Source organism: Erpetoichthys calabaricus, chromosome 4, assembly GCF_900747795.2.
Source record: "Erpetoichthys calabaricus chromosome 4, fErpCal1.3, whole genome shotgun sequence".
NCBI lineage: Eukaryota > Metazoa > Chordata > Cladistia > Polypteriformes > Polypteridae > Erpetoichthys > Erpetoichthys calabaricus.
Genome location: NC_041397.2, coordinates 164,121,097 through 164,134,999, shown reverse-complemented (window position 1 = coordinate 164,134,999; position 13,903 = coordinate 164,121,097). Strand labels below are relative to the sequence as shown.

General features: G+C 35.1%; 1 protein-coding gene across 1 annotated transcript in view; it reads left to right on the top strand.

Moving 5' to 3' along the window:
• LOC114650341 (interleukin-1 receptor accessory protein-like 1) overlaps positions 1-13,903 on the top strand; it is a 1,087,089-nt gene that overhangs the window by 606,176 nt on the left and 467,010 nt on the right. The window lies entirely within an intron of this gene.

Below are 13,903 nucleotides of genomic sequence, written 5' to 3'. Positions count from 1 at the left end.
TATGCTGAATAAGATTTGAGTTCATGATGTTTAATGAAAAAAATCTGTAATGCAGGCATAGATCACTGGCAAGTATTATTGCAGCTTTTAGTTGAGTTTTTACGATAATGGCTTCCCTATGAATGTCTGACAAGAAGAAATGCAAAAACTGTAATTTAAAGTCAACAGGTACTGTATTGTGGGTTTAATTTTGTACTACACACAAATATATAATTTTCATATTATATTAAAAAATAACTAAGAATTATGTTTAAATGTATTTAACATTTCACCAGATGTGACACAATTGTTTTCTTTGGTTGATCAGAGGTGCTAGAGTTCTTTAACCAAAAAAAATATGTATCCCCACACAGAATTGTACAACATACTTACTTACTTACTTATTTATTTGTTCATTTATTTTTGACAAGGACTTCTAAAGCAAATTCAACAGAACATTAGGTAGAGTAAATGCCACTTATTGGCCAAGACCACTTATGTATTCTTATCATTATCCCCACAGCATGAGCAGAGGGACTCCAAGCATTCTGTTCTCAGAAATATTAAACAACATTTCTAGTGCACTGAGATGTGTATATGAGATTCTGCCTCAGTAGTATTTTTTTTTTTTTTTTTGATTTTCAGGAAGTAGCTGTAGTTCATATAGTAAAGCTATCACCAAACAAAATTAATGCAGCTAAATAGACTAAAGTTTTAAAGTAATGTTTTATCATATTTTTATCACGGGCATGTTCATAGTCAAGAGCTACAAAGGAGAGATTTTAAAAATGAAAGACTAAATAAACCTATAAACATGACAATCATTTACAATTGCCATTATTACATTCTCGCATATAAGTATGTACAGAATTTATGTACATATTTAACCAAACCCATTATTTATGCATAATGTAAGCCAGGTTTATTTGATGTAATCTTTTGTGTCCTTGTAACTAAGCCAAATACAAAAACTATAATAATAAAATAATTGTTAATTATGAACTTCATCACATTAACTTCAGTAGAGGGAGAATAAAAAACTAGGACGCTGTCAATTGCTGCTGTGTTCTCAGAGTCATTAAATGGTATTCTTTTTTAGTTTTATTCTTTTAGATTTCATAGTGGCCTCTCATTATGTCAGTGCCACACTAAGGCACGATGGTATTATTTTAACCCGGCCCCCACTGTCAGAATAATAGATTTTCCAATAATGCAAAAGGGCAAATGCATTAGCAGTTTTGAATATTCTTTGTAACCACTTGCTCCAATTATTGTTCCCACCAGGACTGCCCTGCTCTTACTACTTTTAGCAGTGTTATATTATGTGCATTAAAAAGAAGATTGTAAGTAAATTATCAGTAAACATTTTTTTTTTGGTTTCACGAAATCTACTTCAAAAAATGCATTTAATATTGAATTAAAATGGAATTGAAAAATAAATATCACAACTCATTTTAATTTCATTTATTACTTACATTCTTAAGTATTCTCACTTGAAAACACAAAATCATTACTCCCTAAAACTACAGCTCTGCACAGAAGTCCATGTGGTATCTATTTCTTGTTTCATGATCTTTTCTATTCAAAAATGTCAGCAGATAATACTGGTCACAGCGTGGAACTTTTCAGGTAAATTTAAAAGACAATTAAGTGCAGTAAGCGGTGGCCAGGTGGATTGGCAAGATCAAAAAGCCCACATGAGTGCATCCTTGAAATTACACCCAGGTGCACATGCACAGCATACAGTGCACATTGTCAGTTTAAAGTCTAAATGTAGGTTTAGTTATATTTTATGAGAGCACATCTTTAGAAATTAAACATACAGCTGCAACAACCATGGAACTTTTGCAGGAGACATCAATGGCTTTGACGTATGATATTAGTTGTATTTGTCTTAGTATGCATTCACATTTTTGGAATAGATATTTTATATCCTTTAATACTAGTCTTGACAGAGCTATCATTTAGCTCAGGAATTGCACTCCCAGGATTTGGATTTAGCAGCTGAACAAAAAAAAAATAACAGTTTATAGAGTCGGGCCTGTCATAGTAAAACATTACAACAATGGTACAAAGAAAGGATATGTGGCAGCAATCCCAGAGAATAACAAGATACAAACTAGAAGATAAGCAAAGCATAAAGTAGTTACAAGTTACTCTGTTTACATGCTGCCCATATACGCAGTATCAGGGGGAAAGAAAGCAGATGCAGATTTAAGAGATAACAACACAGTTATTAAGTGAGCATTTTAGTGGTGATAAGGCATATTATGAAGATTACCTGAATGATTTATGGGTTGAGAGGTTTATTTTTTCTTATGGCTTATATAATCCTCCTAAGACCTTCTGAAGTGACAAACATCAGGACAGTTTTTTTTTTTTCCATACAGATATGAAATGAACATAAGTAATCTAGAATTAAACTTCCACACATATGGTTGTGCGGTTCTTTCTAGTTATACCTTGTTTAATGTCATTTATTCTCTTGCAGTCTGCCCAAGGTATGTTAGATTGGAAATGAATGGTTGACACAAGTCCTTTAAAATTCATGTAGAGTATCATTAATAAAGACTGAGCACTCCATGGCACAAGAAATGAACCAATGAAGAGGTCCCCAAAGCATCCCAATTATTAAGGAAAGTATAGGATCATATAAAAAAATGTTTCTTATACATTGTCAGACTGTATATCAGATTTTTAAGGATATCAAAGTATTTATTGGGATAGGCCAACAATGTCATTTTCTTATTATTATTGAATTACCAGCATGCTTTGGTTAAATGAACTTATCACATGACACAAGACTTAGCAAGAGTTAAATCAGATGTTACCTAAAGTGAAGATTACTGAAGTTTCCTTTTTACTGGTTTAGAACATTGTTCAAGCTGAGTCAAAACTGGATCAGCTTATGAACGTTTATAGATATTTAACCACTGAGAGAGATAAATGTATTTGTATAGCCTTTTGGAGAATTAAGGAAAACTGGACATGATTTTATCTAAAAATTAAATACTTTCAACACACTTTTTCTGTGCATAGCACTATCTGAGCTTAAGTTTTAATGATTCTAATTTACAATCATTAATTGGTTATTCAGTTTCATTATTAAATTAAAACAATACATGTACTGTTTCAGGTGACAACTCTAACAATACAATACATATACTGATTTAGGTGTCCACTCTTTTAACAGCTTCCTACTAATATTAGTATTACATTTAAATTATATGTAGACATTGCAGATGCCCATATCAAGTTTATGGTTGCCAGGGAAAAGAGAAATAAAAAATTAACATAACGTTAAGAAAATCAGAATGGTAAATGTATCCAAACATTTTATAAATGAGCCTTCTCTATTAGTATCACAGGTAATTGGCACCATTCCCAACAGCACAAAGGCAAATATTAAGTCCAGTAAACTAAATAAATGCTAAATCCAGTGAAATGGAGCTGTGAGGTAGCAACACTAATGTTGTGCTACCCAAATATTAAATGGAATTCTGAAAATGGGTCCTGGGAAGGAATTCTGTTTCTCCCTCCTTTCCTCATGTTGACCATATGACAAGTATTGTACCTCTTTCCATGCCCTTTTCTTGCCATTAGCCAATAACAGAAATTATTCCTTTTTCACTATAGACTCCTTTTGGCTTTTTTGCAGGCCTTATTTAGACTGGCTTGTGATCCTCAATCAGGGTTCTTCAATGAGTCAAAATGTGTATTCCTAAGTCTTTCAACTTTTGATTTTTTTTTTTTTTTTATATATAACTGTTTCACTTAGCTCCTGATTTTTCATTTCACCCTTTGGTCCAGTTTTGGTTGATCCACTTAATGATCTTTATTTATTTATTTACTTATTTATTTTTGTGTGACCGTGGGTTGGCACCCTGCCCGGGACTGGTTCCTGCCTTGTGCCCTGTGTTGGCTGGGATTGGCTCCAGCAGACCCCCGCGACCCTGTGTTCGGATTCAGCGGGTTGGAAAATGGATGGATGGATTTTTGTGTGACCATCTGTTTATGTCCATCACTCATTTCTTTAAAACCACCTCTAAACAGCAACATTTGTGGCTGTCTTCTCTCCTTGTTGTTTGTAGTCATTGTACCTATATACTTTGAAAGTCTTGAACCTAGGGAAAATTTGGACACTATAGTTAAGGAGTTGATCATCTGACATGAGTATGAAAGAATAAAATGTGATCTAATCATCGTACCAATTGAATTCTGCAGAATTTGAATAGCTTTTTTCAGCCTCAAGGAATGTTGTTGGAGTTTTAAATCAAATAAGATTATATTTTGTCCTGTTTAATTCAGTCAGTCACTCAGTCATGTAGAAACTGGAAGGAAAATGGTGTTTCACCTGATTCAGTGCTTCCTCAGGAGCCTATGGTTTTACACTCTGTTTTTATTTTGGATGGAAAAAACTTGCAAGTGGTTTTGGTTTACATTTTCGGAAGGGAATAAACTTCACATTTTTGATTTTCACACTCTTGACTGGGTGACTGCTTGGTTTTACCAGCTTTTTTTTTTCTGTGGAACGTGTGGGGTTCCCTTCCCCCCGAGACGTAATCCACTTTCTGTGTAGCAAGGTTCTTTTTATGAATGCCCTACCTCTATGCCACTTACTATCCACTGTTCACAATTACTACCCTGTTCCTCTGGAGTACAGCCCTCATTTCACACCTAAAGCTTCTACTGTTATCTGCTTCTTCCTCCTACTGGATTCCTTCTGCGTGGTAGGGTATCACTTGACCCCACAGCAGAAGTACACCCTACTTCTGGGAAGTCTCCTCACCAACCCCTCTTACCTGATGGCTAGATTAATAAGATTAATAATAATAAGAAACAATGCATATGTTTTTAATTTATCCATTAATATACAGTATCATGCCAAAGCAGAAGAAACTAGATGTAACAGATTACATGATATGACCTGAGTTCCAGAGACAGTCCATCATAATAGATGATTTGAGTCTCTCCTCTGTCCTCAGTTGGCCAGCCCTTGCAGAAAGCAGTTACATCTTGCTTACATCTAATTTGGTCACACTCAGTCACTGAACCTCTGCAAGCTTTCTCACTTATCACAATTTGTGCCTGTATTAGTTGACTTTCAGCTTCAGCATGCATGTGGTTTTGTACGACCTCTCCCTCAAAAGCTCTTCATCAGTGCCCACACTTCAACTTCCTTGCAAGGTGAGGGCCCCAGTTTGTGACCTTTTAGAGAAGAGCTGTGGTTGAGGGTTCAGACAGTCTATTAGCCCAAAATGTGACTTGTATGACTTTTGTTTAACCTTATTTAAAAAGTCTTAGCTTTTAACTCCTGTTTGATATTATCAAGCATAATACAAACTTAACAATAATTTTAAAAAAATGCATTACTAGTGTAACAGCAAAATATGCCATCATCAGCACACCATAATCCATTGATGAATATATTGTTGACCCACTGCTGCCTGTATAGTAACTCTTTTAGACTGAAGCTTTTTGTGACTTTGATAAATTTAGTTTTTCTGTTGTATATCCTTTTTTCAGTCTTCTGTAGTTTAAATAGATTTTTGTGCTTTTTTTCACCTATCCTTTGTGTTTATTGTGAATTGATGTCATGCTCTCACCATGTCCATGCCCGCTGAAATACACTTCATCATGAGACTTACAACCTGACAATTGTTGTAACAGGACTCAAACAATTTTTTGGCCTTTAACTGTGGCTCATATGAGTTTACTTTATTGGTATTTTTTACCAGGATTCCATTACTTGATATTCGCTCAATCTCTAACTTTTGTGTTGTCTGTGTTTAGACTGCATATATTTTCAGTACATTTATACCCACGCCTTACATCATGTTTTTATCTTTTGGTCAATTAATTGACAAATATCACTTCCTGGATCGTTCTTCAAACACCATTAATGACTAATGTCAGTTTGTTGCCACAAATTCTTCTTTACCCATTTATCTCCAGCATCTCAGACTAATGTGGTGAAAGCCCAGTGTTTGCTGATATAACATGAATATGTGGCGCAGACCTAAAGGGTAGCAGATGTACTTGAGAACATGACGTGTCTCATCTAAAGTTCAGGATAATTTCAAACAAGTGTTTCATTTCTATCACAAATATTCTGTGTAAATTCTCCATGTAATTTTGTGTGAAATTGATTTATTTCTTTTGACAATTTTTTACATGACAAAATGCTGTCACATTGTTATATTAATGCACCATGGCCCTGCTCCACCATCCTGCTAGTAGTGATTCAGTTCCCTCATACAGATTTATTTTACTGATGTGAGAGGGAGTCTTAACAGAAGCTGTGTAATTTTTGTTTCTCAAATTCCTGCTGTGTCTCATTTTACATGCTATAAACTAGCATCTTAGTAAGACCAATAGCGCTTTTACTTTTATACTTTATTTCATGTTGTTATCTTCAATCAAAATCAAAACAATTCAAGTAGATTGCTTGAGCTGTCACTTCAGACAGCAGTTAATGCAAAGGCTATGATTAATTGTCCAGCTATTAAATGTAATAGGTACACAGTTTTTTATGTTATTTTCATTGCTTACCCATTTTTTGTGTGTAATAATAAATATACATTAACTTCAGTCCCAATTATTTCAGAGTTAACTTTGCCTAAGAAGTTACAAAATTGATGAAAGCCTACATTTGCTTCCAACATGTTTGTAAATTTCCTTATGCTACACTGCCTTATTAATGCTAATGCATTCAATTTCAGCTATTAGATAAATAATCCTAGCAATTTAAGTGCAAAGATAATTTTAAATGCATTTAAACACCAATTTTATTTTTTATAAACATAATGGATTATGAAGTGGATTATGTGTTATCTGTCTGATAATGATTACTTGGACATGTGCATCCCTGATTTTAAAAGACCCTGCAATCAAAGAAAAATTTGAAGGCAAATGTATTTCTTCATTTGCCAAGTGTTCTTGCCACTTGGAAGTTCACATTATGAAAGTGATGCTGATGTTTTGTGTGCTTAAATCCTTTCATTTCTTGAATGCAGTTAATTCAATAATTCATTTATGGGGATCATAGCATTTCCCTGAAATATTGTGTGCAAGAAAGAACCAGCCCAAGAGTTGTTACCCCCACTCATTCATAGAGGGCCTCTTTAAAGTTGCAGATTGACCTTCTTTGGGATATGGAAGGAGTGTTTATGTATTTTTTATGTGCCATTATAGATATTTCATCAAGGTCTTCTAAGTTTCTCATATTTCCCAAATTCATTCATGCTATGTTGATTGGCAACTATGGATTACCCCAATATGAATAAGTATGCCTATTTATTTATTTTTTGACTTTGATACTGAAATTGACTTTTCACAAGACCTTTGGAGGTCAGAGCATAGTGTCACCCATTGTACAGTGGCCCTGGAGCAATTTTCAGGTTCAGGATCTTGCCCAAGGCAGTCCAGCCCAGTTTATCATCCAACTGCACTCCCAGGTATTTATAGGTCTGTACCCTCTGCCCATAGTCACCTCTGATAATCACGGGGTCTGTGAGGGGCCTGGGCCTCCTAAAATCCACCACCAGCTCTTTGGTTTTGGTGGTGTTCAGTTGTAGCTGGTTTGAGTCACACCATTTAACAAAGTCCTTGATTAGGTTCCTATACTCCTCCTCCTGCCCACTCCTGATGCAGCCCACGTTAGCAGTGTCGTCAGCGAATTTTTGCACGTGGCAGGACTCAGAGTTGTATTGGAAGTCCGATGTACAGTATATAGGCTGAACAGGACCACAATGTCAGACCTGCAGTTCCCGAGATGCACATACTGAGGTCTGTCTGTAAGATACTGCAGTTCACAATCCATGCCACCAGGTATGAATCTACTCCCATCTCTGTCAGCTTGTCCCTAAGGAGCAGAGGTTGGATGGCGTTGAAGGCGCTAGAGAAGTCTAGAAACATAATTTTTACTGCACCACTGCAGGAGAAGGATTGATGTAGCATGTAGATGATGGCATCCTCCACTCCCACCTTCTCCTGGTATGCGAACTGCAGAGGGTCAAGGGCGTGGTGGACCTGTGGCCTCAGGTGGTGAAGCAGCAGCTGCTCCATAATCTTCATTACATGTGGCGTCAGGGCGACAGGCCTGAAGTCATTCAGCTCACCAGGACGTGATACCTTTGGGACTAGGGTGATGCAAGATCTTTTCCAAAGCCTCAGGACTCTCCCCTGTTCCAGGCTCAAGCTGAAGATGCACTGTAGAGGACTCCCAAGCTCCAACGCACAGGCCTTCAACAGTCATGGCGATACTCCATCTGGACCCACTGCTTTGCTAGCAGTTGTTGTTGATCATCAGGTTTGCTTTCTCCCTGTCTCTTTTGATGGAGGCATCCCGCTTTGAGCTGCAGCCAGTGATGATCTTCATCCCATCCCACACTTCCTTCATGCTGTTATTCTGCAACTTTTTCTCCAGCTTTCTCCTGTACTGCTCCTTCTCAGCCCTGAGCTGGACTCGGAGTTCCTTCTGCATGTGCTTGAGCTCATGCTGATCTCTGCCTTTAAAAGCCCCTTTGTTCTGGTTCAATTACTTTACTTCAATTCTAAAACTAATGTTTTAAAATTAAAGAGTAAATTACTTAATTCTTTTAATTTTTTCATGAGATACATATATCAGTCATGAAATGCCTTTCATATTGATTTATCTGTCTATTAGTCTGTCTGTCCACAGATATATTAAGAAGTATGGCATAGTATTTAAGTAAATGACTATAATTATAATAATATTCTTCAATTTCTGATATTTCATGTGCAAAGCATAGTATTTCAGTGACAGGAACATGTTGTAACTCTTGTAAGTGAGATTGTGTTAATTTTTGAAGGGAAAGGGAGACCTGCTTTGCAGTGTTGGATACTGATTCATCTTCCTGCCATGCTTCACTGTTCTACTTCATTTTAGAATCTGTCAAGTTAGCTCTCTCATCCATTGTTACAGAAAGTAAATTACAATGCCTTAACTCTAACTTTCTTTGTGACCTGTTCACACATCATGTCAGTAAATGATATAATTTAATATCTTAGAGTATATTATAATATGTTAGATTACTACTGTATGATGTTAAACAAAATAGTTTATCTTGCCATTCAATAAATAATCAAAACATTATATCAGCAAGATTTATTTTTTGTTTTCCAACAGGCATTAAGACAGGTGTTATACTTAATCAAATCTTAAGAGTGAAGTTAATATTACATTATTTTATTTCAGTAGCCAATAATTATGTAGTTGACAGCGAATTGTTACATACTGTATGTAGAGTATGTCACTCGGATCATAGAGCTGTGATAACTGTTTCACTTTGTATTTACTTATTTAGCTTGTGTAAGTAAGCATTCTAAAACTAAAGAGAAGTAGATTATGTTATGGAGTAAACATATACATTTGCAAAATACCTGTAGATTTTTTTCACCGTACAATATATACTAGTTTAATATAAACCTATTCAATGTTGCAGCATACATATCATGCTTAGATTGTGCAATGAAACCTAAATCTCTTCAGCAAAATACACAAAACACACTCTTCTGATGCTGTGAATCACTATATGCTGCACTCCCATATTCACCTCCTGCTATGTTGTCATAACTGCCAGTAGAGCTTATGGATTCCAGTTACTCTTTTCTGGAAAAAATTACATATATTATGTAAAACGTATAGAAGATGGTATCCTGCTAATATACTGTTTGATTGTTTCATTAAAAAAAATCATATTCATCAGCAAAATAGAGAGACCTCACAGCAATGTATGCTCTCTTCATTGGTGAGTAGTCCTCTGCAGAAAATTATAATGCACAATCACACACTCACATGCACTGAGGCAGTGTGGACTTCCAGACAATCTAACACTTTATTACTAATCTATGAGGTAAAATTTGCATGTTTGATGATAATACAGAGTGACAAGAACATTCTGAATTAGAGTCTCCACAGACTGGAGTCACATATGAGGTTTTATGCCTCCTTTCCTTCCAAAATTTTTCAGATTTCTGGGTCAGCATGAGAGAAAGTCTATCCTGGCAGGAAGTAAATTTGGACAATATGCCCATCCATTGGGCACACTGATACATTAATTTGTATTTTTCCTAAATGTTTCCGATATGTTGCAGCTAGATATGTTTATTTTGGGCTAAGAATATACATTTTCCTTGCTGTCAGTTTTGTGTGTGAAAATAAATATATTTTAAACTATTTTTAATAAGTACTTATATTTTTATCTTATGCAAAATTATTCTACTATAAGTAGTATTTAATTCTAATTAATTTAAATATATTTTATTTATGTTTTGAAAATGCATATAAAAGTAACTTCCTGTATTATTTTTGTTTGTTTTATATCACATATAGTATGTATAGCGACAGCAAAAGTGCGACGTGCATTCTTTCTCCAATGCAGAACCCTTATCATCATCTGAGTTTACCTCTGCAAGAGTGCACCTTGCGTCTTTATGTGTAAACAGCAGTGTTAGATCAGGGGGAGTGTGAATGTGACTGAGAGAATTAAACTGAATAAAAAAAAAAAGAATGCTAACCTTTACAAGTACCATAAACTTACACTGGCTGTTACAGACTCAAATCAAATGTATGTTTTTATTCTAAAACTAGACATTAAGCCCGTTACAATAATGGGTGCTAGAACAGTAGTGCATAAACATTAGTAGGAACAGTCTATATTAAATGGCAAGGGACCTTGACCTCATTCTGTTTCTTGTCTTAATTTTTTTTTGTGTCAAAAATATTTTTGCAAGAAGCCTAAAGTAAAATAATAATAAAAATAAAATAGAAACGTGTATTACAATACAGTAAGTATAATTAATATTGTCTTAGTGTAAAACTTTAACAATCTGTAATACACAACATCTGAAGAAGATATTTAGGAAAAATTTTCTATTTTTTTACCTCATGAAATTTTTCTATAAAATTTAATTATAGACAACATTTCTTGTAAATATTCTGTCTGAGTTTGGCAACAGTTTACCTTGTTCGGGACCATCTACAACCTTGACAACAACATCTTGAAAACCTCTAACTCTTGATAATGCAACATATAACTGACCGTGGCTGAATACTGGCTCTGGCAAGTAAATGCCAACTTTTTCTAAGGTTTTTCCCTGAGCTTTATTAATTGTTATGGCAAAGGCTAATGTCACTGGAAATTGTCACCTTCTTAAGGTAAAAGGTAAATTAGTGGAGGATGGAGCCAAATCAATATGGGGAATAAAGACCATGTCCCCTTCAGCTGAACCTGTTATTACTTGAGCAATGATGAGGTTTCTTTTCAAGTCTTTAACAAAGAGGCGAGTTCCACTGCACAATCCTCTTTTAGTATTTATATTCCTAAGGAGCATAATTATTGCTCCCTTTTTAAGGTTCAGTTTATGCCTCGGCATTCCTGTTGGAGTTAGCTCATTAAGAAACTCAATAGGATAGTTCAGCATATCTTCCTCAGTTGAGTCATCAATTGAGTTTGAGCTGAGGAATGTTACAGTATCTCCTTCCAAAATGTTTAGCACCTCTTCATTTATGGTATCAACATCAGAGTTCTTTGGGCACAGAATAGATTTTTTTGCTATCTTTGAGACATTCTTTCTCCAAATAAGTCTTTGATAATATCTCCTGTGCATAAAATTTTTGAAGGGATTTCAATTATATCTTCAGGCAAACCATCAATATGTGGTGTATCACCATTGCCAACTTGGATCAACCAATTGCTGAATTCAGTGTCGACTGAACGGATATTGTTTGTAAGGTTAAGTACTTGGGAGTTTTGCCACAGTTTATTATACTTTATACGTGCTTCGATAATTTTTGTCCGGTCATCATGAAGAACCACAGGAAGTGTTTGCCAAAAATCTCCACCAAGTAAGAAAACTTTTCCTGCAAATGGTTTGTGGTTATCCATTATTTGTTTGAGCAGTTTGTCGACCACTGCAAGAGCTATAGAGGGGGCCATAGTACACTCATCCCAAATGAGTACTATAGATGATCTCAAAGTTTTAGCATCAGCAGAATTGAAGCGCATATTTGATATTGAGTTCTCAAGTATCGGAACAGGTAATTTGAACTGAGAGTGGTATGATCTTCCACCTTCAAGAATATTGGCTGCTATACCTGTGGAGGCTACAGGGCAAGGTTATTATAGTTAACGAAAACTAAAATCTAAACTGAAACTATTATTAAAATAACATTTTCGTAAACTGAAATAAAATAATTAACAAAACCGAAATGAAAAACTAAAACTAAACGAAACTATTAAAGTAGCTGGAAAGACTAACTGAAATAAAATAATAATTTACTAAAATATTTTTAGTTTTCATTTTTGAATGAATATTCTTGCCGTTAGTCTTTAACCCTTGTAAGTTTTAACTCTAAAACAGAAAGTCATCCACCACGAGCCGTCCCTGCACATATTCATCCAGTGAACGGTGGCTGGTGACGGAGGGCGGCTGTTCACACAGCATTTGCGGATACAGAGCAAGCTGAGTGCAGGTGCGTAAAGCGTGTGAAATAGAAAGCGATTTGCGTGCCGCCTTTCTTTGTGCTTGTTGTATATCAAGATGTAATTCAAACGGTTGAAATCAGAATGTGCTGGTCAACAGAAACTTTACCATATGGACAGAAAAATCATGAGTGAGTGACGTTTCAGTTTATTTCTCAGGTGACTGCTTTTTGTTGACAGCAATTCACCTGCCACTTTGCACAGGAGAAATCGTTTTTACTTTCTCATATATGAAGTACAGAGAAAGTATAGTAATCATGAACAAATCTGACCTCGATACTTTGATGAATCTTGACGTTATAGACCTCCCAGAGTCCAAAAATACTGTCTTTTGGAATTGTGTGTGTGTGCGTGCGCGTGTGTATGTGTATAAACACGATAACTCAAAAACGCAACTAGATAGATGGATGAAATTTGGCATGTGCTTGTTAAACCACAATTGTAGATCTGTATTAACATTACCTGAACACATACGATTTTTTTTTTTTATTTATGCAGCTGCAGAGTCCGATTTATTCAACATTACTTTTATATAATTGTTCAATATATTATTAATTTGATTTGTTGGTGATGGTTCCTTAATGTACATAATATAAAAATATAATCATTGTCTTGCGGTTTACTCCTCAAATATCCATCCCCATATACAAGAAAGTCAAGGGGAGACCACTCCCGATTTTTGAAAATAAAACGACACTGATCAAAAGACTGACTAGGTCATCGTCCAAGATCAGCATATTGTTGCTGACCAATCATTTTTGCTTTAAAAACATCGTTTAACAACGAAGCAATACAAACAAAGGTAGAGAGTTTGACAAGTGATGAAAAACTAAACATACTAATGGTTTTTTGTATTTATTAATTTATCTTTTTTAGTTCATTTTCACAACTCAAAATACCTGATATTGTGAAAGTAATCCATTAGTAGAATTTTATTTTAAAATATTTGTCTCCTTTTTTCAATGTTTTTCTCTCTTTCTCAAAATAGATAGTTGAAATATCATATTCTTTTTGTTCTTAACATCAGCCATATCATACATATTGCATACCAGGGAGTTTTCCTGCCTTACATTCAAACCTGCTGTGCTAGGCTCCAGGCTTCCTGTGATCCTGCTCTGGATAAACAGGTTTAGATCATGTATATATTATTCTAAATCTCAGATGCTGTCTCTGTTGTTTTATGCCTGTCCGTACTCCTATTACGTGCTCTTGCCCTGCTCATTATGGGTTTACTGTTCTTATGGTAGGCTATTCAAGACTCACCACCTCTAACCTTCACACTACATGCTTGTTGTTCTTTGTTTCCCTCAATACAGCTAGGTAGGGTCTGCACATTATTACATTATTGAAAAATTATACAATTGTGTAAAATTTATCATGTTCAGTATCTAGTTTTGATTATGCTTGTTTTTATC